This window comes from Pimephales promelas, chromosome 21, assembly GCF_988280905.1.
Source record: "Pimephales promelas chromosome 21, fPimPro1.hap1.1, whole genome shotgun sequence".
NCBI lineage: Eukaryota > Metazoa > Chordata > Actinopteri > Cypriniformes > Leuciscidae > Pimephales > Pimephales promelas.
This window is the reverse complement of record NC_142789.1, coordinates 7,979,955-8,006,542: the sequence shown is the minus strand read 5'-3', so window position 1 is coordinate 8,006,542 and position 26,588 is coordinate 7,979,955. Positions and strand designations below refer to the sequence as shown.

General features: G+C 41.3%; 1 long non-coding RNA gene across 2 annotated transcripts; it reads right to left on the bottom strand.

Moving 5' to 3' along the window:
* Nucleotides 1–6,813: 6,813 nt before the first annotated feature.
* LOC120494870 (uncharacterized) lies at nt 6,814–10,316 on the bottom strand. 2 transcript variants are annotated; one of them, XR_016148560.1, is made up of 6 exons: nt 9,215–10,316; nt 8,243–8,492; nt 8,009–8,070; nt 7,804–7,895; nt 7,600–7,715; nt 6,814–7,501 (listed from the first exon to the last, which is right to left on the bottom strand). It is a non-coding gene; the product is annotated as an uncharacterized LOC120494870 (long non-coding RNA). The 2 variants fall into 2 exon arrangements; XR_016148559.1 differs by having other exon boundaries at nt 7,600–7,718; nt 9,215–10,315.
* Nucleotides 10,317–26,588: the final 16,272 nt, after the last annotated feature.

Sequence of the window (26,588 nt, the reverse complement as noted above, 5' to 3'; positions counted from 1 at the left end):
CCTTTCCTTTTCCGGTAGCTAGCGCAGTAATATCAACAAGCTTTAGCAGACATCAATGCGATTTTAAAAAATGACAAATAAAATACGACAGAAACGGTATTTCGCTACACTACTTGTTTCAGAACATCAACGAACATCACCAACCACTCTGTGAGTTCCACAGTTTTGAATATTAACGTTAAGGGTTGTTTTATGGACATGTTTGTGCATGCCCATAGACACCCAGTCTAACGCTGTCACAGGCGATTCTAAAAAAGTCAAAAAGTCGAGACAGGACCCAGTGTCGAAATTTCTAAGTCCACCACTCTATTTCATTCAAAACAAACTACAAAATAGACTCAAGGTGTTAAATACCGGAATTATCCTTTAAATTTTGGGGGTAATTTTGTTCATTCTGGTGACCAAGGGCGTAGATTACGCGGGGGACGTGCCCCCCCCCACATTTTATAAAATGTAAATTTGTCCCCCGCACTTTTTCATAGGGGAAGTGTTCACGACATGTTGAGGTTTTCGCGAGCCAATGTGTATTTATAGATACAGATTTAAAATTCAAAGAGAAAAGATCGCCTAGCTACTGTATCTACACGTGACTTTCACGTTGCCATGGTAATCAGTTACTCGCACTCGTGCATCACCACACGCCCGTGCTCGCACCCGCACTGAATCCATCGTCGAATGTCGAAAGGAATTCAAACCGGCGAAAAACACTTCACACTTTTTTTCGCAAAAAAGTCAAGAACTGTAAGTTGTAATGTGGTATCCGAATATGGTTGCTCATTGTCATTGATGAATAACTTTGCCTAATTTTCTGCCATTATCTAACTTATTTGCTTGAATCATGCAGTGTTGTACTTGTAACATGTGTACATGATGTTTACCATATAATAAGGTAACACCTTACAATTTGATTAAAAAAGTTTGTAGACAAACGTTAAGTTTTCTTTAAAAAGCCTAACCAGAAAGTTTGAAGAAGTTTTAAAAGCATGAAGTTTGAATGTTTTCAATATGAATGACAGTTTTGGTTAAGTAAGACAGACAGACAGACAGACAGACAGACAGACAGACAGACAGACAGATAGATAGATAGATAGATAGATAGATAGATAGATAGATAGATAGATAGATAGATAGATAATGAAACCTTATTGTAAAGTGTTACCATTCAATATAAATGCAGTATGCAATTGTATGCATTAATGTTCTGATTTAGGTCTTAACTTATAGGGCTCAATAATATTATTGCACTAATTTAATGTTTTTTTTCTTCTTCTGTGTTGTCAAGATTGATCAAGAAACAGGGAGCGTAGGGTTGTCAGGTCAGAAAGAGGATGACACTCAAAAAAAAAAAAAGAAAGAAAATTCACAGGTGAAAAGTAATAGACTGGCTTTTAAAAAAAGCTTGAATCATGCAGTGTTGTACTTGTAACATGTGTACATGATGTATACCATACGGTAACACTTTACAATTTGATTAAAAAGGTTTGTAGACAAACGTCTAAAAAGTTTTCAAATGTTTTAAAGTTTTCTTTAAAAAGCCTACCAGAAAGTTTGAAGAAGTTTCAATATGAAAGACAGTTTTGGTTAAGTGAAACAGACAGACAGACAGACAGACAGACAGACAGACAGACAGACAGACAGACAGACAGACAGACAGACCGACCGATCGATCGATAGATAACTAATGAAACCTTATTGTATAGTGTTACCATTCAATATAAATGCAGTATGCAATTGTAAAAAAAGGTATAATGCTTGACATTCTGTCCCCCTCACTTTTGAAATGATTGCTATGCCCCTGCTGGTGACATTTTTCTCCCCAGAACCCCCCTAAAATTTCAACCCTGGATTAAAGCCATTTGGAGACCAGAATGTCATAAAGAGTTTAAAGATTGGCCAGTAAAAAAACACCTTGTAACAACCCCCCAAAATTGCAAAAGCGATGACACTTACAATACCGTAGTATTGTGGCAGCAAGTTTTACATGGCCAGGAACAACTCACGTTTTCTTCCAAAAATGTAAAAATCTAGTTATTTTTGCCACTCTGTTTGGTGCCGCTACTGACACAGAAATGAGACACTTCAACCTTTAAGCAACTAAATCAATGAAAGCAGTCATACAGTGGCATACAAAGTCATTTTTTTATGAAAAATCTAGCGACAACCACCAGCAGAGAGAGTATCGAAAGGGGAGGAATCTTAAATTGCTGGTTCTGTCCATCAGCTGTTGTGCTATAAACTCAGAGGACAGCCAGAAGAAGCCTTACTTATGTGGCTCCTACCTGGGCTGCTAATTTCAGCTGATAGGTGACAGCGTGTCACTCTGCTCCACATCCAGCACACACCTGTGCTCTAAACCTGCTATCTGTATTGACGGGGTGCTATTGCTGTGGCTTAGAGCAGCCCTGGTTTATAAAGCAGACTATTATTGAGAAAAATTGTGGATTGTTTAAAAAAAGTTTAAAAAATCCACAAAAGAACTCTGAAAAACAATGGAAGGGTGAAGAACAGACATGGAGAGAGGCTGTTAAGAGACAAGCTCACCCCAGCGCACAGTCATGCTCCACAAACCTAAAATCAGCGGCTATGTCCGTCCTTTAAACCAGCGGCATGCCAAACGTTGCTATCAGCTTTTGTACCGGTACTGTCAATCAGTGTCATTCTGGATCAACAATGCAGAACCCCTCCACATACCTCCCCTTCCCTGGGCGGAATTCCCCACAAACTCTCTACACATTTATTTATTTCTTTAATAGTGGCCGCAGATCAATAAAACTATTCTTTTCTGCAGCAACATCAGGTTCCCATTTCAGAAAGAGTTGCCAGCCAGAGAAAGACCCCAAGTGACACATGTGGGTGAGAAAAAAAGAGTGAAACAGAGAAATGTACAAAGAGAACCAGAGAAAAGCTAATTAAAAGAAAGGCAGAAAAACAACAGACATTAATACAATTTGGTGCTCATTATAGAGTTTGATATTTCTGTATGTTGCTTCCTAAACTTTTGCTGGTTTAGAATTGTTTTATGTTCATTATTGTTTTACGGTTTTGCTAAAAAGCATGTAATAGGCTTGCTTGGATGCTTCCATTGTGAATACTCACCTGATTGAGTGTGACAAAAATGGATGTTCAGAAACCTGTATTCCTGTAAACCTGTATAAACCTGTATGCAGACTTGTGCAGACGAGGACTGTGACATCACTCCCCCCTCCCGGTAGGCATGACCTCACGCTGTAGAACAGGGGAGGGAGGGTGGGCGCCCTGAAGGCTGCGAGAGCCAGCGAGCGTTAATTCGATTCAGTCGGCCGCTTCTTCGGCGGTACCGGCTGCTTCGGGCAGCGCTCCAGATGATGATGCGATGTCCATCACAGCATCACTAGGCGGGCTAGAGTCCTCGGGAGATGAGGATGCGGCTGCGTTGCCTCCTTCGGGAGTGCCAGCGTTGCCCGTGTCGGATCCCGAGCTGACGGCCATGCTGTCTCGAGCCGCTGGGAGTATCGGGTTAGAGTGGAACCCTCCGCCCTGCCCCGATCTCTCACGGATGGATGATTGGTTTTTGGACAAAGCTGCCGCCGCAAGGCCACGGCCAACTCCATTGCCTTTCTTCCCCGAGCTGCATGTGGAGTTATCGCGCTCTTGGGGGGCTCCCCTGTCCACTCGAGAGCGCGATCTCTCCCCCGCCTTTCCCCCCCTCGATGGTGGGGCCGCCCGTGGGTACACTGGGATGCCCCCGGTGGAGCGCTCTGTTGCGATGCAGCTGTGTCCACAGAGCGCCTCCTCCCGTGGTCCTCCTTAAGCACCCATCCAAAGCCTGTAGGTTCTCGTCTGCTATGGCGGCGCGTTCCTATAGAGCGGCGGGACAGGCGGCCTCCGCTTTGCATGCGATGAGCACTTTGCAGGTCTTCCAAGCGAAGCTGCTCAGAGATATGCACGAGGGCGGGACTGATCCAACGGCATTCAAAGATTTTCGGTCCGCCACTGATCTTGCTCTCCGGGCGACGAAAGTGGCCGCTCGCGCCGTTGGTCAGGTGATGGCCACCAGTGTGGTCCAGGAGCGCCATCTCTGGCTCAACCTGGCAGACACTCGGAGCGCTGAGCGGACTCGTCTGCTCGACGCCCCACTCTCCCAGGTTGGCCTTTTCGGCGGTGCAGTCGAGGACTTTGCCCAGCAGTTCTCCACTGCCCAGAAGCAGACGGAGGCAATCAAACATATTCTGCCCCGACGACCAGCTGCTGCCTCCACCCAGTCGTCGACACAGATGCCTCCCGCTGCTCGCCGCCGAGGACGCCCCCCCGCGGCTCCCCTCCCTCCCGCCCGGCCCCAGCAGCAGCCTTCACCCGGGCCGCGGCGTGGAGGAGGCCGCAGGCAGGCGTCACAGCCCACTCAGGCCGCACGCCCCGCTAAACGCCAGGCTAAGCGACGTTCCTGACACGGGCTGCTCAGTGTTGAAGTTGAGTTTTTCCCAGGAGGCGGTAGCAGACCCCCTCCTTCCCCCGGTGGAGGGCCGGGGGAGAATATTTTGTTCTCAGCTCCCCGCTGCTCACCCATGGGTGGGCAGCACCCTGAGTTGGTTAAAGAAAGACTTGACATCATCACTGAGCACACAGACAGGATTGGGTGCGCTCGACGTCCCAGTGCGTCAGCCCACTCATTCCTCTCTGTCTCTGAGGGCGCGGAAGGGAGCGTGTGTCGTCCCCGGGCTACGCCATTCCCTTCCCCCTCTATCGCCAGACCCCCGGCAGAACAGACCCCCGTGGAACGCTCTGCCTTCCCTGGTCTCTTCTGTCGGGGAGCGGGCTTCGACGGTGCATCCGGGCGGGGTAACTTCTGCGCGCATGCCGGTCGACCTGCCTCGCTGCCCCTCCGGGGGGACGTCTGTGGTTCGGATGACCCCGCTGGTTCACTTCCTGGAAGCCTGGCTAGAGCTTCCCGGGCTGTCCCGCTGGGTCGTCAGAACGATCAGATTCGGCTACGCGATTCAGTTCGCACGGTCTCCTCCCCGTTTCGGGGGAGTTCGCTCCACGATGGTCGGTGGCAATGCCCCGGTCATGAGAGCGGAGATTGCGACCCTGCTGGCGAAGGGTGCAATCGAGACGGTCCCTCCAGCCGAGATGAGGTCCGGGTTTTACAGCCCCTCCTTCATTGTCCCCAAAAAGACCGGTGGGTTACGACCGATCCTGGACCTGCGCATTTTGAACTGTTCTCTCCATCGACTACCGTTCAAAATGCTCACAGCCAAGCGCATTCTCGAATGCGTTCGGTTTCAGGATTGGTTTGCAGCGATCGACCTGAAGGACGCGTACTTTCATGTCTCCATTTTGCCTCGACACGGACCGTTTCTTCGGTTTGCTTTCGAGGGCCAGGCATATCAGTACACGGTTCTCCCATTCGGGTTAGCTCTGTCCCCTCGCATCTTCACGAAGATCGTCGAGGCAGCCCTTGTTCCCCTTCGCGAGCACGGGGTTCGCATCCTGACACTGCATGAAAATAGGTGTATCCGGACCAGTATACTCCTGTATACACTGCTGAAATTCGGAAGAATCCAGGAGTATAGTGGCCGGATATGTCAAATTCCATGGGTTTGTATATATCCGCATACATCCGGAATGATACCAAATCGGATGTATGTTGTGGACGTATACTTCCGTGCTAGAGCCATTTGTTGCCATGGCAAGTAATCCCATTAAAGTTTTTAGCAGGAAAAAATCACACCTTTTTGCAGGAAACATTCACACCTTTTTGCCTTCCAACCAAACTGGATTGGTTGTTCTTTTAAAGCCACTCCCAACACCCAGACCACTATTGGAGGGCAGGACACATTGAAAACCCAGTAAACGGACTTTATTGGTTACTTTTAAACATAGCCCACCCTAGGCCTTGTAGCATACTGATTTGATTGGTTATATACCAGCTATGCAGATATTGCTCAAATATATACCAAACCTCCCTCCCCCAATTTTAATATATTCATTAAAATAAATTTGATATATGTATATATTTATATTTATACACACAAAGAACAATGGGAAAGTCTGAAATTTTTATTAAGGTATATAACACATTCCAAATAGCATTATAAACAAGCATTACAGAGGAATTGGGAACAAAAACTAGAAAAAAAAGTATGAAGTAATAACATCTCAAAGGAAGAAAAAAAAATCATGGACATTCCAAAGAAAATTATAAACATACATTATATTTTTCGTTAATTTTTTTTTACCCAATCATTTTAAAGGACAGATGTAAAGGAATAAAGTACACAGTGTATATAAAAAGTTACATATATATATATAAAATATATGAAGAGTTCCATTTGAAATTTTCTCCTTTAATGATGATTTTTATCAAACTTGTATATTTAAGTTCAGTAATTTCTCTTAAATGGCAATGATAATTGCCTATTAATTGTTATTTAAGTGAAATTACTAAACTTAAATATACAAGTTTGATAAAAATCATCATTAAAGGAGAAAATTTCAAATGGCATTTAGAGGCTTTTGCATCTGAACTCTTCATATATATATATATATATATATATATAAAATATACGTAGATATTCCAAGTAAACAATATAAATAAATAGAACATTACAGAGAGTGCATTATAAACATACATTAAAATGCAAACAAGTAAACAAAATGGGGATAAGCAACATGGACAACAAAAAAAGGAACAAATATATGAAATAATACGAGAAAAATAAATAAGAAATTAAAGTGTATATAAAATATTCAAGGTGTACACTGCCGTTTATAAGTTTGGGATCGGTAAGAAGTCTCATATGCTCGCCAAGGCTGCTTTTTTTATATATATAAAAAATACAAAAAAAGTAAGAGTAATATTGTTAAATATTATGACAATTTAAAATAAACGTTTCTATTGGAATACATTATTCTTGTGATCAAAGATGAATTTTTAGCATCATTACTCCAGTCTTCAGTGTCACATGATCCTTCAGAAATCATTCTAATGTGATGATTTGATGCTCAATAAATATTCATTATTATTACCAAAGTTGAAAACAGTTGTAGACTTTTTAGGATTATTTGATCAATAGAAAGTTATATTTCATTTATTTGAAATATGATGTTTTGTAACATTATAAATGTCTTTACTGTCACGTTTGATTCATTTAATGCATCCTTGCTGAATAAATGTATTGAGTTAATTTGAGCTATCCCCCCCAAACCAAAAAAAAATAATATCTTACCGACCCTCAAACTTTTGAACGGTTATATATATATATATATATATATTTTTTTTTTTATACGAGTTAACATTTTTCAAACTGCCATGATACGCTGGTGGTGTGACGCATAGTGTGGGTCAGCCTCTAGTCTGTTTTATAGTACCTAGCAGAGAGCAGATTGGTGGAGACCTCACCATTCACACTGGCCTTCCATCAACAATAGCATCATCTTCATCAGACATCAGTTCTATTGTTGCGGTCTTCCAAAGTTCCTTTTCTGTGTTGGTTTGTACAACCCCGGACCTGGCCTCCAGCAACTGAAAAACATGACAGTAACTTAACCACTAAAACACAGAGAGGAGGATAGTTACATTCTGAAGAGAAAAAAAAGTGCTTAACCAGTTTCTTAACTTACCAGTCGCTTTCTTTGAAGGTTCTTTGCAATGCTCGTCACAGTTTTTCTTTTCTGGGCCTTTTCAGGCTGAGCCAAAGAATACTTCCTCCGCAAAGTCTCAAAATACATCTTCCAACCTGCTAAATATATCATAAATAAATGTAATGGCAATAAAAATAAGTAAAACAGAGGACAATAAAATGATTACAACATCTTTAAGATTACCTTTTACACATTCAGGGTCAACGTCTGTAAAAGTTGACCCTAATTCTTCAAAGAGGTAAGTGGTCACAGCCAGGTTATGTGATGAATTTATTCTGGGGGGGAAAGTTGCAGGTATCATTACTGAAATTCACTTTTGGCATTCCAAATCCATAGAGTAGTAGATTAAACTAACATTTAGGCTATAGTATATAAGAAACAGTCTTACCTGGTTTGTGGAACGTATTTGTGTGGGTTGTTCTCTGAATTATGGAGGCGCCTTACAGATTCCTGTAAAGTTCGAAATTAAAAAGCAATTAAATTGATTCACAATCTTCAAGAACCACAAAACTGAATTTTCAGTTGGAATAAGCTGACCATCACAGTAACCGCAAGAGACAAAACAATAATTGTAACCGAACTATGGCTTACAGCCACGTTATAGAACAATAATTGGACTTACCGCAATGTTCACGTCATGTGCCTTTTTTATTCTTTTCGAAGCGTTGTAAGATTCTTCATGTAACGTTAGTCTGTGCTGCTCATACTTTCGCTAAAGAGCATCAAGACGCTGGAGAGTCTCTCTGAGAAGATCAGGTTGTGGCCAAAGACAGATTGATCCTCCCATTGTGATTCTGCATCACAGCTGTGGGGCATGTGGATGTGATCATCCTCATAGTTATCCACTGCATTACTGACTCTCATTGATGCATCTATGGAAATATTATAACCATAAACATTTTTTACATTAGTAGCTACTTAAAATAGATCATGGAGAATTCATTGATGATGGCACCCATAGTTACACAGAACAGTGTGTGAGAAAGATACATTAATTAAAAACGAAACAATACACAATCTCCTAACTCGCCATAAGTCAATATCAATATCTGAATGAGAGATGTAGCTAGCTGGCCTGCTAGCATCAGCAATCTCTGTATAGACCATTTCACAAGATGTAAACAACACTGGTCCAGAAGCACTTCCTGTTTCAGTTTTAACACTGTATAAACGTTGGGTTAAAGTACAACCAACAGAACAACTGAATCAAAAAGTTAAACAAACATATTCAAGATATTTTCTTTACATTTGAAATTAAGAAGCCTTTTACAAACTGAAACAGGAAGTGCATCTGGACCAGTGTTGTTTACATCTCGTAATGTGCAATAGCAGTAATGTGAGCTATTGTAAGACTAATGTAAGTTACCATACTATCTTGTACTACCGTGAATATTCATTCATTCATTCTTTCAGACTCTTAGGTCAATATCACAAAGTTAAATAAATAGCATGTATATGTGGGCAATGGTAATCATGCAATATTCATTGTATTTTGTTTACGGCTTGTTACTGATCTTAAAAGCATTCATAGAACGGACTTCACGAATCTAAAGTTAGGCAAACAAGCACATAACAGTTAGGCAAGTTAGCTTACCTGAATCTGACAATATTCAACACCCGGCGTGACTTCTTTATCGGAACATCGTAGCCGAGCCATTTCTGGGGTGTTCCTCAATCGGATTCCCGTCCTTAGGCCCTGTTAACACGAGAACGCTCGCGGGTGAAAACGTAAAAATATTTTATCGGATGTGCCTTTCGTTTACACGGCGATGGCGTTTTTGAGGCTCAAAAAAGCAAAAAAAGTGAAACCACCCTCCAGAGTGGAAATCTTAAATCTTACCCGTGTAAACGGTAAAAACGCAAAAGTTTGCTTGACGGTGAAAGTTGTACGCAGGTGCGTGGACTTGGTGTTGTTGTAGTATGCACTCCTAGCCGCCTGAAGTGCATACTACATTGAATTTCACACACTTTTGCGTCTCCATTTGCACGCGGATTTCTCACACAAAACGCTCGTCTAAACGCAGAATAAAAAAAAAAGATGACGCAACGCCACTTTTGCGTTTTCTCATCAGAATCGTTTCCGTGTTTAGCCTCAGTTGGGCACTTTCAAGCCTATGCTTCCAAATGTAGTGCCTTCCGCCATTGCCTCCGGTGCTCCTCGTCTGTGGTGGGTGTAGCTAAATCGTAAAGTGCACCACAACAACAATCTGACCGCCTCACATTATGTTCGTTACACCGTTGGTCCAATTGTTCTCTCCTCTTAATCCAACTGTTATGGCAGCACCTAACTGAACATTTAATTCTTGACATATTTTACCGTTCGTTTCAACTAGCGCAGAATCTCATTCCTCTCATGAGCCGGAAGTTGAAGTCTTTCTCAGACGGGAGTAAGATGACAAAACGAACGCAATGGCGTCACCCTTGTTGTCGTGCAAAATAAGGTGAATAGAAGAAAACTGTTTCCAAACCTCGAACTGTTCTCTTTGCTTCGGGAATGCTGTAATTTTAAAGTATTTTTCTCGCGCTTGAAGCAATACACTAACGTTATTGGTTGCACCTCCATTACGTCACCACATTTGTTGTGTTTATGGTTGTGAGTGGTGAATTTCAAACCTCAAAACGCCCCCTTTTCTTGCAGCTTGTTTGTTTGCGGAAGGACTTATTCACTCAAACCACAAACCTCGGTATGACGCGTTGCAAGTGAATCTATTTAATTTTGTGAATAAATATGATGCAGCTGGACTCTTCAACATGGAAGGATAACCAGCTGCTGACAATAACACGGGAAAGCCCAGTGGTTTTGCGACCACTCGTTTCACATCATGCATGCCCAAAGAATTAACTCTGCCAAAACCGTGATGTCATTGTCCATCTCAGTTCAGATCTCATATAATGGTGTCAATGCAGGCAGTTCAATAACATTGTTGAATATTAAATAAAAATGTCCCCAACTAAGCAAAGCCAATGGCGACAAATGTTGTTGTCTGCAATTGGTAAAACTTCACAATAAAAATTTAGATATTCTGAAATGTTTCCCTGTATTTTTTATTTCATTAAATATTCAGATGTTTTTGTGAACGTATATTCATGGTGTTTATTTTGTCCTGTTTTTATAAAAGAATATTTGATTAGGATACTTTTTTTCATACAGTGGTTTTAAGGCCCCACAGGCGACATAAGCCAACCCTAGAGTTGGCTTTAGTCATTGCTAGTTCTTTGACGTCGGTTTTCTGTTTCAGGGCCTTAAGAATTTATTTATTTTTCTGTACAAAAAACTTGTTTGCTGTAGACCAGAGATAATTTTCAATCCTGAAGTCCTCTGCCACTCCTCCCTCTGAGAACAGCCAGCACCCTTAGTGTCAGTCATTAACATATGAAAGGTCTTCTTCACACCTCTCACACCCAGCAGTGTTTCAGCTGTATATGTCCGTGAAATTTCATGGATTCCTGTATATGCCCGCTTAGGTGAGGTTTCTGGGTTTGTCTGGAAATATACTGTTCCGTGTTACTCTAATCCGCTTTTTCCCACATACATCCAGCAAACATCAAATTGCACAGGAGTTTACCATGCCCGGATATTGCCGGATTTGAGTCTTTTCATGCAGTGTGAACTATCTCGACGACTGGCTGATACTGGCACACTCTCGAGCTCAGGTTTGCGAACACAGAGACCTGGTGCTCCGGCACATACCCTGTCTGGGCCTTCGGGTCAACCGGGGAAAGAGCAAACTTTGCCCCGTGCAGAGGATCTCTTTTCTCGGCATGGAGATAGACTCGGTCGCCATGTCCGCGCAGCTCACGAACGAGCGCGCACACTCACTGCTGACTTGTCTTCGACAGTTCGAGGGCAAGAGTGCGGTTCCACTGAAACTATATCAGAGGCTCCTGGGGCATATGGCATCCGCGGCTGCGGCAACGCCGCTCGGTTTGCTTCATATGAGACCGCTTCAGCTGTGGCTTCGTGATCGAGTCCCGAGGTGGGCATGGCATCGCGGTTCGCTCCGAGTTCCAGTGACTCCAGCATGCCGCCGAACCTTCTTCCCGTGGTCGAACCTCAGCTTCTTACGGACCGGCGTCCCTATTCAGCGAGTTTCCAGGCATCTCGTTGTCTCCACGGATGCGTCTACCACGGGTTGGGGTGCCATGTGCAATGGGCATGCAGCCGCGGGTTCCTGGACAGGAACCCAGCGCCTCATGCACATCAATTGCCTCGAGCTGCTGGCAGTACGGCTCGCCCTGCACCGCTTCCGAGCTTTGCTCACGGGCCAGCATGTGCTTGTCCGTTCAGACAACACTACGGCAGTAGCATACATCAACCACCAGGGAGGTCTACGCTCACGCCGGTTGTCGCAGCTCGCCCGCCACCTCTTGTTATGGAGTCAGAAGCACATGAGGTCCCTTCGTGCAGTATACATTCCTGGAGACCGGAACCTGGCAGCCGACGAACTGTCACGGGTCTGTCCTATCTCCGGCGAATGGCGACTCCATCCCCAGTCGGTCCAGCTGATTTGGGACCAGTTCGGGGAGGCACAGATAGATCTGTTCGCCTCTCGGGACTCATCCCACTGCGCCCAGTTTTATTCCCTGACCAAGGGTACGCTCGGCTCAGATGCGCTGGCGCACAGCTGGCCACGGGGCCCACGCAAGTATGCGTTTCCCCCAGTGAGCCTCCTTGCACGGGTGTTGTGCAAGATCAAGGAGGACGAGGAGCAGGTCTTGCTGGTAGCCCCCTATTGGCCCACCAAGACGTGGTTCTCCGAACTCATGCTCCTCGCGACAGCACCTCCTTGGCCTATTCCTCTGAGACAGGACCTACTCTCTCAGAGACGGGGCACTCTGTGGCACCCTCGTCCTGATCTTTGGAGGCTGCACGTGTGGCTCCTGGACGGGACGAGGCAGGTTTGAGTTCGCTGCCACCTGCGGTGGCGGCAACCATCACTTCCGCAAGAGCGTCGTCCACGAGACACCTTTATGCGTTGAAGTGGAACCTCTTCGTCAATTCGTGTTCTTCTCGCGGAGAAGACCCCCGGAGATGTTCGATCGCGGTTGTGCTTTCCTTCCTGCAAGAAGGGTTGGAGCGCAGGCTGTCGCCCTCCACCCTTAAGGTTTACGTCGCGGCCATTGCCGATTCTCATGAAGCAGTGGAAGGTAAGTCCTTAGGGAAGCACGACCTGGTCATCAGGTTCCTGAGGGGAGCGAGGAGGCTACATCCGCCTCGTCCTCCCCTCGTACCCTCTTGGGACCTCTCGGTAGTTTTAAGTGCACTGCAGAGGCATCCCTTTGAGCCTTTGCAATCGGTAGAGTTAAAGTTTCTGTCCATGAAGACAGCACTCCTGGTTGCATTGGCCTCCATCAAGAGGGTGGGGGACCTGCACGCATTCTCCGTTGACGAAGCGTGCCTGGAGTTCACGTGATCCTGAGACCCCGGCCTGGATATGTGCCCAAGGTTCCCACCACTCCCTTCCGGGACCAGGTGGTGAACCTGCAAGCGCTGCCCCTGGAGGAGGCAGACCCAGCCTTGGCACTGCTCTGTCCGGTACGTGCTCTCCGCACCTATGTCGACAGAATGCGGTGTTTCAGGACCTCAGACCAGCTCTTTGTCTGTCATGGGGGGAGCCAGAAGGGAAGGGCTCTCTCAAAGCAACGGCTGTCCCACTGGATAGTGGACGCCATTGCTTTGTCTTACCAGCAGCAAGGCCGTCCGTGCCCCCTTGGTGTGACGGCCCATTCCACTCGGAGTGTGACCTCCTCTTGGGCTCTAGCGCACGGCGCCTCGCTAACAGACATCTGCAGAGCTGCAGGCTGGGCGACACCCAACACCTTCGCCAGATTCTATAATCTGCGAATTGAGCCGGTTTCCTCTCACGTACTCGTTTCCGCCAGTACTGGACCCGCTTAGGTGTCTTCGCTTGCTCGCCATTCCACTGCCCGGACTGGATAAGTGCGATATCTCCTCAGTTCTTCCATTGAAGTCTTGAGTCCTCCAGTACCGACGATGCGGGCACCACTGCTGTTGCTCTGGATGCTGGCTAGGTGCCCCCATGTGCACGGTTCCCCATGGTAACCGTCTCATGTGTATTTTCCACTGTAAGCCTCTCTGAGCATGTGTCTTCCCTTGGCAAGCCATCTGCCACCCCTGGAGTTAAATTTTAGTAGCCACCTGCGGTTGGTGCTCCAGTGTTTCCATATGTGTTCCTATGTGGCCATATGCGTATTTGTAAGTCCTCCCTTTAGTAGGCAGCTGGTAGCATGTCCCTCCCGGGATATGTTTCCCAGTGTACCTCGGTAATCCTGTGTCAAAGTGGGATCCCTAAAAAAAAAAAAAAAAAGAGGAGGGGTCCAGACTTTTGCAGGGCACTGGTAGACATCTTGAAGATGGCGTGATGGCACAGACCCCCAATCTCCGTCACTTCTGACGTAACTCGAAGAGACTACGAAAGGGAACGTCTCGGTTACGGATGTAACCCTCGATCCCTGAGTAGGGAAAGGAGACGTTACGTCTCCCTGCCACTTCTGCTGTATCGCTGGGTAGACGGCGAGTTCAGTCTTGGCTCCTCAGCGAAGACATACTGCGGTTGCGTTCACTTCCTCCTTTTATACTCACGGAGTAGGGCGGAGTACGCTATGCAAATTTCCGCAGCCCCAAGGCATTGCATGCCATTGGCTCGTTTTTAAATACTCGAAGAGGATTGGCTTTCTATGCGAAACCCCCAATCTCCGTCACTTCTGACGTAACGTCTCCGTTCCCTACTCAGGGAACGAGGGTTACATCCGTAACCGAGACGTTTTGTGACGTGCAAGATCTATTGTTTTAAAATTAAGATGCAAACGAAAAGGCAAGTCGGCTGCTTTTGTCAAATTCAAGTTTTAATTTAAATTATTTGCGATTTTAATATAGGAAATATTTGACCACTTGCTAGAGCAACTTGTAATGCATGGAGTAACTTAACGTTACATTGTTTAAATTGTGTTTAAACGTGCATACTAAGAATCGCAATGCTGACACAACTTTTTGTCTTTAAAAATAAGTCGCAGCATAATTTCTGGACTTTAAATAAAAATATTAAGTATGTGTTTGTTGTACAGCGGCGGATCAGTTATTCACTGTGCAATCGCATCATAATATGTGAATGCACTAACAGCACGCTCCTGCACCGCAACACACACTGCAAACGGGTGTGAAACGGACGTTACATCCACTACAGTTCTTAGAAACTTAGATGTGTTTAAGAACTCTTTTTTTCGTACAACAGCAGCACTCATCTTCTTTGTTTATTAGTGGATGCGGATGACCAGTCGTAGACCGGAAACTGATACGCCAACTTCTGACAAAAGCGGAAGTTCGAAACTACGGTTGTGCACATAGCCTATAAGAGGCCAGAAAAGTTAAATGTACATATAAGGAACAGCTGGAGGACCAATTTGCAACTTATTAGGTCAATTGGCAACATGATTGGGTATAAAAAGAGCCTCTCAGAGTGGCAGTGTCTCTCAGAAGTCAAGATGGGCAGAGGATCACCAATTCCCCCAATGCTGAGGCAAAAAATAGTGGAGCAATATCAGAAAGGAGTTTCTCAGAGAAAAATTGCAAAGAGTTTGAAGTTATCATCATCTACAGTGCATAATATCATCCAAAGATTCAGAGAATCTGGAACAATCTCTGTGCATAAGGGTCAAGGCCGGAAAACCATACTGAATGCCCGTGATCTTCGGGCCCTTAGACGGCACTGCATCACACACAGGAATGCTACTGTAATGGAAATCACAACATGGGCTCAAGAATACTTCCAGAAAACAATGTCAGTGAACACAATCCACCGTGCCATTCACCGTTGCCGGCTAAAACTCTATAGGTCAAAAAAGAAGCCATATCTAAACGGGAACCAGAAGCGCAGGCGTTTTCTCTGGGCCAAGGCTCATTTAAAAGTTCTCAAAGCGATCCTGGGTGTTGACGTTCGAATATTTTCAAACAAATCGGAGCTAGACCCTCCCTCCTCCGCAACTCATCTCCTCCCCCTCCCTTCCGTGCTTCCTGTTATAATTGTGAACGTGCATAGTTCCAGCTAATTATATCCTTGTGTGGGTTTGGCGAACATAAGCGTCAATTTAGAAAAAAAAAATGTAACGTTACCCACCTGTCAAGCAAAAACAGAGCAACCTGAATGTCGGACTGTAAGCCCTTCTGCCGCCGGAGTTCTCGCCATCGTTCAAAAGCTTTGCTACCGATGTAAATTCGGAACTTTGCACATTCTTTATCCGACTCCTTCTTCTTTTTAATTTGTTCCTCAGAACGATCGCCTCTTTGGTCGTGTGTCGTTAATTTTTCAAACTTCCTTCTGATGCTTCGCTGCTCTCCTTCACACACACACACACTTAATGTGCATGCGCACTAACCCCCCAGACCCACCCTCAAATACTTCTTGCTAGCGATTGGCTGGAACACTGTTTGTTAGGTTTCGTGGTCCGGGTAAGACATGATTGTTTTTGTTGCCATTTGTGGAGCCTGTGGTGTCTACAGAGACCGCGTTTTTTTACAGTGTGTTTAGGGTACAGGCAGCTAGCCGATAGTGAAGAGACGTTTGATGTATGTGACAAAAAATGTTTTGGCCCAGCATCGCTTAGAGAACCTTTAAAGTGGACTCTAGCAAAGTGGAAAACTGTTCTGTGGTCAGACGAATCAAAATTTGAAGTTCTTTTTGGAAAACTGGGACGCCATGTCATCCGGACTAAAGAGGACAAGGACAACCCAAGTTGTTATCAGCGCTCAGTTCAGAAGCCTGCATCGCTGATGGTATGGGGTTGCATGAGTGCGTGTGGCATGGGCAGCTTACACATCTGGAAAGGCACCATCAATGCTGAAAGGTATATCTAAGTTCTAGAACAACATATGCTCCCATCCAGACATCGTCTCTTTCAGGGAAGACCTTGTATTTTCCAACAAGACAATGCCAAACCACATACTGCATCAATTACAACATCATGGCTGCATAGAAGAAGGATCCGGGTACTGAAATGGCCAGCCTGCAGTCCAGATCTTTTACCCATAGAAAACATTTGGCGCATCATAAAGAGGAAGATGCAACAAAGAAGACCTAAGACAGTTGAGCAGCTAGAAGCCTTTATTAGACAAGAATGGGACAACATTCCTATTCCTAAACTTGAGCAACTTGTCTCCTCAGTCCCCAGACGTTTGCAGACTGTTATTAAAAGAAGAGGGGATGCCACACAGTAGTAAAATGGCCTTGTCCCAACTTTTTTGAGATGTGTTGATGCCATGAAATTTAAAATCAACTTATTTTCCCCTTAAAATTATGCATTTTCTCAGTTTAAACATTTGATATGTCATCTATGTTGTTTTCTAAATATAATATTGAAATTTGAAACTTCCACATCATTGCATTCTGTTTTTATTCACAATTTGTACAGTGTCCCAACTTTTATGGAATTGGGTTTGTATAAACGGTTACACTTTATTTAAATGTGTCATTAGGTTAAAGGTTGATTGCATGTAATTATGCACAATTTCCTATTATTACTATGGTAAGTACATGTAACATATGTAACAAGGGGGAAAAAACTATCTGCATGTAATTACATATGTAGTTACAATGTTGGCCCCTACCCTCTTAAAAATAAAGCTTCTTTATTGGCATTGATGGTTCCATGAGAAACATTTAACACTTTTTTTCCCAATTCAATTGTACAAAAGGTTCTTTATAGCGTAAAAAAGGTCCTTTAGATTTTTTTAAATGCTAGAAAAACATGGTTCTTTTCAGAACTGTTCACTGAAAGGTTCTTTTGGGAACCAAAAATCGTTCTTCAATGGAATCTCACTTTGAAGAGTGTTAACCCCCCTTTAAACCTAACCATGCAAACCATGCAAAACCTTACCTGTATTCTACCTCAATAGCAGCAAAAGTGTTTTGCAATACAGAACGAACACAATAACATTGTACCAAACAGATATTATTATTATTTCATGCAAGTATATTTATAGCCACATAATATAAAGTGGGACTAAAATTGTTCTTGTAGTCAAGACTTTAAGGTTTTTATTTTATTTTTATTTATTTTTATTACAGAAGATATAGGCCTAATTTAAGAAATAATTTAATTTAGATTTTCAGAGCCAACAAAAAAATAAAATTCTCCATCAGGCTCTCTTTCTTTTGTTTGTCATTATTTACAGAGAAATAAATAAAGGAAATGAAAACACAGAACACCATTTGGATGGATCTTTTGACATATCCAAGGTAGCTAAATATGGGTGTTTAATATCTCTGCTTGTGTGCAACAGTGCATCCAACTTCTGTTTTTTTCTTTTCTTTTTCTTTTTCTTTGTTGCAATAAGATGGACATGTTTAATATACAGTATTTCATATGTAGTGTTATTTATTATGATTATGATTATTTTTATGTTTACTTTTTAAAGATTTCTATCTTTGAACAGAAAGAGCAGCCCGTCAGGTAAAGACTCCAATTGACACATGGCTCAAAGAGAGAAAGGGAGGCAGAAACAGCTGAAATGAAGGAGGGCAGAGAAATGGGACCCAGCAAAAGAAAGATGGGACAGAAAGACAGAAAACGAGAAAGACAGAAAGTTGTTGCACACTGCATTGTCTAACCTCTCTCCCAGCGCATGTAGCAGCAGTGACACCATGTCATTATAGAACACCGCAGGCATCTGCTTCCAGAGAGAGAGAGAGAGAGAGAGTGAGAGAGAGAGAGAGACGGAGGCCAGCATGAGAAACACAGACTCGTGCAACTGTTTACTGTAAGTTTAATGATCATAACCATGACTGGCAGTCATAATAATAACTAGGGCATCACTTATGATCTTTGACGCCTCTCATTACTGTGGCTGGCAGGGTGAAGTTTGAACTCGCAGGCGATGTAAACACTTTTAAGCCTGATCCCTGAACAACATCAAGAACGTCATTAATGTGCATAAAATATTTCATTGCCGTACCTTGTGATGCACTGTATTTAAAATATGTTTACTATGTAGAGTAATACTTAAGCAAAACAGGTATGTTAAATATATGATAATTGTTTTGATTATTATGGCTTCTGTTAAGTAGCTCTTTAAAAACAAAACGATCTTACTGAAATTGATCAAAGAGTTTTATACAATTATTGTAGGTGTTTTATCTGATTGCTTCAGCGATCATTCAGTTATCTTTTGTCTCTGGAAAATAAGGTTACCTCGTCTACCACCTAAAATAATCAAGGTAAGACAATTTAACAATATTAATAATGATGCATTTACTCAAGATTTGTTATGTATTAACTAGGACAGGATGGATTTAATTCCTTGTGTTGATGATGCCTGGAATTTCTTTCATTCTGAGGTATTACAAGTTAAAGATAAACATGCTCCATGGGCATCAGTCAAAGTGAAGGGTAGACAACTACCATGGGTTGCTGGTGACTTAATACATCTATTTAAGCAAAGGGACAAGGCCTGGGAGAGATATCATGTAACAAAAGATCTGGCAGATTGGATTGAATATAAGCGATTAAGAAATGTATGTACAGTTAAAACAAGAAATGCCAAATCTGACTATTATAAAAATTCACTATCGCATGATTTTACAAATCCAAAACATTGTTGGAAAAAGCTGTTGAATAAATCTAATAAGAATTCCCTTGCAAAACTAAAAATAAATAATATTATTATAAGTGATCCAATTTCTGTAGCTGACGCCTTTCATCAGCACTTTTCTTCTGTTTATAACTTACGTCCACCTGATTTCAGTTACTCCAACCCTGTAAGTAGTAATGTATTAAACAGTTCTTTTTCATTTACTACAATTCTTCCCACTGAGGTACAGCAGGCAATCTCCGAAATTAAATCTGGAAGTGGTGCTGGTATAGATCTGGAGTTAAAGTTTATTAAAATTGCCTCTCATGTTCTAGCATATCCATTATGTGATCTATTTAATTTATCTATATCTACTTGCAAAGTTCCAGTTATGTGGAAGTGTCCTAGAGTAAGGCCTTTATACAAAAGTGGTGATCCTCTTGATCCTAACAATTATAGGCCAATCTCAGTTATTAGTAATGTAGTAAAAGTATTTGAAAAAATTATATTCAAGAGACTGTTTAAATATATTAATAAGTGTTCTTTTTTTTTCTCCAAACCAATCAGGTTTTAGGCCTAATTACTCCACTACTACTGCTGGTAACACTTTAGAATACGGTTCCTACGTTAATGAGTAACTACACAAGAACTAATGAGTAACACAATATTAACAATCTAGTAACTATTATTAACTAACAAGAAACTCTGATTAACGAACTAGTAAGTAATAGCGCACAGACGAAAGTGGTAGTTCACTATTAAGTAATCAATAACTACACAGCAAATTCTGGTTTTTGGAATAAACTCCCTGTTAGTTAAAATCAACTCAATCTGAGTGTACATGTGAGACCATCAATTAGACTCCAGCGCAGAGTTAAAATAACTCTGCCCTTGGAGTTGAATTTTTAACACTTTTTTCAGAGTTAAAATGGAGTTAAAATACTAATCCTACAGAGAGTAAATGTAACTCTAAAATTAATTATATGAACTCATTACCAGTGTTACCAGTTTAGTTTAACACTTCTTAGAGTTAACATTTATTTAACACAATATAATGTTTTGTGTGGAAATTACTACACTGGACACCATACTCTCGATTTACTGCCTTTATTTGAGCAAATCCATTTGGTTCAGACTTGAGGAGGAGTAACCTAAGATCACAAAAACAACAGCATGAGGCATAATATAATCTAGCACCATTCATTGAGAATGCAAAAATATATAAGCTGAAAATCACGCACATCGTGGATCACCACTAATATAGCCTAACGTTACATAGCTGTTAATTCAATTGCCTGTAATGCATTGATGCATCAATTTCACGGCAAAACACTCATTTTCAGAAACACGGTGAATGGAAAGACGGTTAGCTAATGTTAACTCGTTTACATCGACAAAAAACCCACGCAAGTAGCCATTTCAAAATTTGAAACAAGTAATTTAAACATGCGTTCAACAGCAAGTTTGTCATGGTCGTTGACGTTAATTAGTAAACAAACTAGCCTGTAACGTAACAGCTACGCGATGACCAAACGTGTTTGTCAGAAAATATATTTTTTAAATAGTTTTATATAAGTTACACTTTTACCTACCTCACGACGAAGCGTAAATCCATTATTCCTTTGTGCAGCGGCAGGGTCGTGTCGTGGCGCACTTCTCAAGAATAACTCCAGGTGTAGTGTTAAAACACGCTCCTGAACACCAATGAATGAACTCCAAAATACAACACAGCCGGGGAGTATCCAATAACACAAACCGTAGTCAGAGTTAAAAAAATAACTCCAAAAAATTAACTCTTTCACACTTTTTTGCCTAACTCATGATTTTTCAACTCCTGAAATTTGCTGTGTACTATTTTTTTAATACTTCCCAGAGAACTACTGAAAAAGTTTATTAACAATCTAGTAACTACTATTAACTAAAATAAATTATTTTGTTTGCACAAATCATGACTAGATCATGTAGTAACACTTGAGTAATTACTAGTTAGTTCCAATGATCTTCACTTTATAATACGGATCCAAATAATTAGTAATTCCCACAGAAGTATCTAGTAACACTTTCATCTGTGAACTATTACTTACTAATTATTTGGATCCGTATTATAAAGTGAAGATCGTTGGAACTAACTAGTAATTACTCAAGTGTTACTACATGATCTAGTCATGATTTGTGCAACCGTTTGAGATTTTTGGTGAACTTTAGTATACTTTTAGAAAATGTCTTTAGTAACACTTGAATAATTACTAGTTAGTTCCAATGATCTTCACTTTATAATACGAATCCAAATAATTAGTAATTCCCACAGAAGTATCTAGTAACATTTTCATCTGTGAGTTATTACTTAGTAATTCGTTAAAAAGAGTTTCTTTTAGTTAATAGTACGTAGTTACTAGATTGTTTATAAACTTTTTCAGTAGTTCTCTGGGAAGTATTAAAAAAATAGTAGTTATTGATTACTTAATAGTGAACTACCACTTCGTCTGTGCGCTATTACTTACTAGTTCGTTAATCAGAGTTTCTTGTTAGTTACTAGATTGTTAATATTGTGTTACTCATTAGTTCTTGTGTAGTTATTCATTAACGAAGGAACCGTATTGTTACCCTACTGCTCTTATAAAATTTGTTAACGATGTTACATCTTCTTTGGACAAAAATATGTCCATTGGAGCAATATTTATAGATCTGACCAAAGAGTTTGATCTGGTTGATCATTATATTCTCCTTGAAAATTATATAACATTGGTCTCTCTGAGCAGTCCATTTTATGGTTTAATTAATATATCTTCACTACAGACGTCAGTGTGTAAATTTCAATGGTGCTCTCTCTCAGTTCATGATAATGGAAAAGGGTGTTCCTCAAGGTTCTTGTTTAGGCCCTCTTTTATTTTCTATTTTCATTAATGACCCCCCACAAATGCTCTGATAGTCAAATTCTCTTGTATGCTGATGATACAGTTATTTATTCTTCAAAACGTGATATTAATTCAATTCAATCATCACTGCAACTTGACTTTAATACTTTTCAAAAGTGGTTTTCGAATAATGGACTTATATTGAATAAAAGTAAGTCTCATAGTATGTTATTTTCAACTAGATCTGCCCGACATAACCATGGTAATAGTTTAACAATTAAATTCTCAGATGGCATATGGAGAATGTTGAGGAATTGAAATACTTGGGCCTCTGGCTTGAGTCCAGCCTCTCCTTTAGGCCTCATATTGACTCTATAGTGAAAAGAGTAAATTATAATTTAAGACTATTATATCATTCAATTAATTGCTTTACACAATTGATTAGATTAAGAATTGTAACTCAGCTTTTGTTTCCTATTATTGATTATACTGACTTTGTCTATATGAGTACAACAGAATCACACCTTAAACCCTTAAATATTGTCTATAACAGTCTCTGTCGATTTGTGTTGAGATTTCCGTTTCTAACCCATCATTGTCATATGTACCAACAATTGAATCTTTTATCACCAAAGGCTGGACATCAGCTACACTGGCTTCAGTTTGTTTATAAATGTATATTTTTTTAATTATCCTTTTTATTTGAAGCAACAATTAGTTCTATATAGGTCAACTTATAGCCTGAGATACCTTGATCATCTCTTTTTCTCTGTCCCAAATATATCTAAAGAAATTGGAAGATGTGCTTTCAAATTCAAAGCCCCCTCTGATTAGAACAGCTATATTGCTATATTTCATGATGACGTCATTGCTTTTTCTTAGATTGTGAACATTACTGTTGTACTTCTTGCCACAGATTTTAATGAAAATGTCTGATTTTGGTGTAGTGGATTTTCATGATGTACTAATGGTTGTTTAATGCATTATGTGTAAGCTGTCTGTCAAGTCAAATTCACTATACTAACAAAAAAAAAGTGTCACAAATTTCAGTTTCCAGTTCCAAACAAAACAACTCTAAAGACAATACTACAATGTCAATTAATTAAGTGATACAATAGTTTCAATCACAGATAACTTCACTGATAAGTTATACCAACTATTTCTCTTTATGCCCCACAATGAGCAATCCAAAGGCAACAGCGGCAAGGAACAAAAAGTCCAACAGTAGCCATGTTTCCATCCACTTGTCAATCGAATGATCTGAAATTCGGTTAAAAAACTCATGCGGATAAAGCTGGTGAAAGTGTGTTTCCATCCAACGGCTTTAAAGCGAATAAAAACCTGTACGTAATGACGTCACATGCTGTTTTGCGATCAAATTGGTATATCGAATTGATTTGAGACATTTTAAGGTGTTTCCATTCATTTTCGCACTGAATCGAACAACATTCAAGCAAACTTTTGCGAACAAAGTTTTGTTAGACAAAACGGATCGCGCCATCTACCAAAAAATGATCAATATTTCACAAGTTGAAGGCTAATAATGCCTATGTGCCAGCTGATAGCGACATATGAATGGGATAATGTATGTGAGGCGGTTGTTGAAGGGGTTGTATTCGCTATAACAGCTTTGCTATATATTATCCTGCTTATTACAAATCAACCAAATAAATAAATAAATCAATAATTTGACACAAAATATTGACTTAAAAAAACGAGTTTATTGATTTAAAAACGAGTATTGCTTCTGCTAAAGAAAATAGTCTGTTCCGCCTCTGAACTGCGTCCATGGCAACGGTGTGTTATACTAGCAGCGCCGCAGTCTGTTAACCAGAAATAACAGACCACATTCTAAATTAGAATTCAACCAAGCCACGTAAAAACAAGCAAAACTGACCTAAGAAAACAACGACGCTATAAACATTGCTATGATGATGCCGATGCACGTACTATGCTCCATCAGTTCTGGGAGATCGTGGTTCACGGAAACCCTTTGGTTGAAGCATCTTTTTGCTTTGTCCACTTACTTTGTCTTTGTTGACATCCGCCATGTGTGCGCAAACAGACTGGCTGGAAATGAACTGGTCTTCTGACGTGTTGCAACTATAAAAAGGCATAAAACTTAATCGCAATTCATTATTTATTCGGAAAATAACGTTTCCATCGGCTTTTTATCGCATTAGCCGTATATCGATCAAGATAAAATCCGATGAGACCGAACGTATTTCATTTGAGTCGATTTTCATGAAATTTCATCGAATTTTACTGTTTCCATAAGGCATTTTTCATTCGATGTCACTTAATTCGGATAAAAACGTGTAGATGGAAACATGGCTACTGTCACAGACACGGCAGGCTCCCTCGTCACACACACAGGGTGCTTCTCAATATCCCTCCTCGTCTCCTCGCTCCTCCGTCCTCCCTTCTATGACCCGGAAACCGATCGAGCTCAGCCATCTTGAAGGACATCTCAATTCTCTAATTGCACCGTGAGGAGTCGAGGATCGAGGAGTGAGGAGGCTTCCTGAGGAGTCATAAGCGAGGATACACAGGTGCATCCTACGCGGAACTGTTATACTGACTAAACGTGACGCACGTGTCAATTCTCCTCCCCCTTCACATCGGTCACAATCATTTTAATTTATACTTTACCTTTGCAGTTTATATAAACCACACATCTCAAATATTTCAACAGTATAGCCTATCTTTATTATTATTTATTATGAATTTATTAAATAACCAAACTTCAACATCATAAGGGCAGATCCTTTTAGCGCTGCTGATGACACTGTGGAGTGACGCTCAAGTGATCAAGTATTCCAATGGATATAAAAAAGCTTTTATTCGATTCCTCTGTCCTCCTTTCCTTTCCTCGCTTCCTTCCCTCGCGTCCTACAGGGGGTGGAGCTGAGACGCAAGGAAAGGAAGCAAGGAAAGGAAACGAGGATGCACAAATAAGAAATGAGAAGCACCCACACAGTGCTCCCTCTCTCCTGACTATTAATCACCGGCACCTGTCCCTCATCACCGCAGTACTCAAAACAGGCATATCTGGGCCTAAGCACACAGCTCTCAGTCACGATTCAACTGGCCTTGAATGCAAATACAGGGTCCTTACCTGGGTGTCTTAGCTTGTAACCGATAGAAAAATCAAGAGTGATATCATTTTAACAGTTTTTTAAAGTTGCTCACTGTGCTCAGACTATTTTCCTGAACTGAAGACTCCAATTTTTCTCTTCTAAAGTTTCAGAAGAGATCTCGGTCACACACTGTGTTCTGACTTGAGCCATTTAATGTAGCTTTTAATAAAAAAGGCTCCAGGGTTACCCACAATTTTGCAATTTGCTGTTTTAGTTGTTGTTGTTGTTGTTTTGTTTTTTCCTGATGTTGTTGAGATCTCATCTAAACTTTTGAAACAAGTGTTAGACCATTGGAATCTTTACATTAGGAGAAAAACTCTTAGCACAGTGTATGATGTTACTGCTATATATCTTCTGAAACTTTTAAGGAGACAAATGGGAGAGTGTAAAGATTTGTTTTGTGTTTCAGGAGATAAGTGTGAGAAGCAGGAGATTCAAGAAAAAGTATCCATTTGATGATCTCAGCATGGTGAGTTGTCGGCTGCATCACACTACGCTTCGTCAGGATTATTTTGCTCTTCAGGTGGTGATCATATCACCCTGGCTGCCTGTTACACAGTGCACACATTGCTTTGAACAATAAATAAAGTTGTTTAGAATTTTTTTTTTTTTTTACAATTAAGGCCGCAATTTTCATTGAAGTACTTTGCAGTTCAGCAAGTTTTATGCAGTGAATGAGACCTGGTGGTAAGTATTGATCTATTGGCAGTGGAGAAGACACTTTTAATAGACACCTTCTCTCTTGTGAGCTAGCAAACTTTGCTATTCTAATTAGAGCATTGTAAACATCACCAAATGTGTTTGTTTATTTCAGTGTTCCAGAAAAAGGTCCTGAACCTACTGGTCAATATCCGCCATCACCTGAAGGAAACACAGCCTGCCTCTTCTGCTGTCCATATAGAGAGGATTGACACCATGGAGGACTGAGTTACAGGAGCATCGCCTCTCTGATGCACAGGCCTTTTATACCCTGGTAGGTTTTTATAAGTCTGGTATCTACAACATTTTTTGCATGTTCTTATTTTACAAATAAGAACATGCAATTCTTATTTTATTTCTTAATTCTTATTTTACAAATTTAGCGCCCTTGTTTATTTTGCAAAAAAGGGCTTTGAGAATAATTCATGGAGTTGCTCCCAGAGAACACACTACAGGACTGTTTCTGGAGTCAGGACTACTTAAATTGAAGGATTTGGTTTCTTTTCAAACTTTGTTAGTTGTTCATAAAGCTAAACACTGCCTGTTACCGTATGGACTGCAAGCCCTTTTCACTTTAAATAGTGAGACAAGCAGAAGAAATAATGACTTTAAACAACCTTTTGCTGGAAATACCCTCAAACAAATGTGTGTTTCAGTCTCTGGTGTGAAAAGATGGAATCTTTTAGAAAA